The sequence below is a fragment of the Pinus tabuliformis genome, chromosome 3_1 (genome assembly GCF_031772625.1).
Source record: "Pinus tabuliformis cultivar Carrire ecotype Pingquan chromosome 3_1, CPIR1, whole genome shotgun sequence".
Lineage (NCBI taxonomy): Eukaryota > Viridiplantae > Streptophyta > Pinopsida > Pinales > Pinaceae > Pinus > Pinus tabuliformis.
This window is the reverse complement of record NC_142301.1, coordinates 798,597,635-798,599,563: the sequence shown is the minus strand read 5'-3', so window position 1 is coordinate 798,599,563 and position 1,929 is coordinate 798,597,635.

The following is a 1,929-nucleotide window of genomic DNA, read 5'->3' as shown; positions in this document are numbered from 1 at the left end:
AGAGGCTCTAGAGAGACGCACAAGACAAAGATAGCTCAAAAATCAAAGTGTTTGGATTGTGATCAAACCAGGACCAGATTGAAGACCTCGTCGTCCTGATCATGGTGGTGTGAACGGCTCATCAAACCGAGCTCGTATGCGAAAGATAGATCTCTTCAAAGTTTGACATGACAGGGGAAAAGCGGGGCCTATTATCACTCCAAGAAACTCTCCTAGGTTGCAGCTTGGAGATGCCTGGTAACATGTAATCTTCAATATTGTTCTCTAAACTATTGGAATAAATGATGGTTTGGATCAAGCCAGATAACCATTTCAACTATGTTTTAACTCAAGACATGCATGAACACCCTCAGCTTGTAAGGCTTTAGACCACTAATGCTCAATAGTTTGTAGATTCAAGGAATGCATGGAGAATACTAACCATACCAGTAGATGCATACATAAACATAAATGAATGGCTAGCTACAGGCAACAAAAGAGAATACTGACTGTACTGGCAGATGCATATATGGCCACATATGAATGGCTAGCTATAGGTAGTAAAGAAGCTTACAAATCTAATTCATCAAGGCAGAGATAAGATGACAGTTATCTGGCCTTAGACAAAAAGGAGAACATGAATAAACTGTTCAAGTGCAATATTGGAGTAGAAGAGAAAATGGACATTGAACATATAACAGCAAAAGAAGCTTGTATTACTAATGAATGAAGATGAGAAGCTTGAGTAGCAAAATCTCTACAGTCTCCAGAAGTTTGAATCCCTGTTACATTTAGCTTTTAGCCTTTTATAGGCCTTTTACAATGCTCCTGAGCTCTCTAGAAGGTCGGAGCTTTAATCTATCCCCTCTGTCCCTTAACCGTTTGATTCCCTGAAGGCAAGCATGGCTTGGAGGTTTTTCCTCCTTCTGACAGAGGAATAAAAGCTTTTAGATATTTTGGGTATGCTGGCAGGACTGTTGATGCTCCATGATCAGTTGTTGATGTGGCTGTGTTGCACTCTCTATTCTTCGCCTCTATGTCAGTTTGGGGAGGAGCTGCGCGTGCTATGGCTATTTTTATGATTTAACAATGCATGCTTTCTGTTTAAAGTAGAACAACGCTACCCTATGTGGACCTTTGTTGAAAACGATGTATATTTTTGTGTTAAACAGAAAACACAGCAATGTTGAGAATTCTCGCGCCTCTTTGTCCTTTTTGAAATTCAACAATCCTCAAAATGACTAATTCCTTTATCGGGTCTGCCCTTGGGGTTATCGCAAGTCGCATTCGGCCCGCTCCCTTTATATTTCGTTAAACAACGAAAATACATAAAACTGAGAAAAAACATTGAAAATGGGCATTCTGCAGACTTCAAATTTTATGTATTTCACTTCGCGGACCCTTTTGGGTCTGGGCTTCATCGAAATTGGTGTTGCCCTATTTCCCGCCGTATTTCGTTATATAACGAAATACATTACAATTCAATGAAAAATGGCTTTGGCGCAGACCTGAAAGATTATACATTTTGGTTCCGAAACTCATCAGGTCCGGGTCTCATCGCAATCGACGCATAGTCATGTAAAGACCCCGCCCATGGTATATTGTTGATGCAACATATCGATGCGATAAATCACAATCGCTAATCACTCAATTCTTGGGCCTTTATATAACATAACATATGTTCTCCACCACTGCAACCGCCGATATCGATCATCGGCGATCGCTGATCAGCGGTGTCTAGCTCTGATTGCCACTGCCTGGGACCTCCGATTTGTGATTTGCCACTTAGATATAGGTTGTTGATCACCAGATCTAATGGTAGCTGTGCACTCTTGGGTTTTAAGACTGCGACAATGGTTTTCCACTATTTTTCTTTGGTTTTTCCCCCCCGATAGTGCATTTCTGCCCTTCCAAGGGCTCTCCTCCCTCGCTTGTTTCGATCCTGGAATA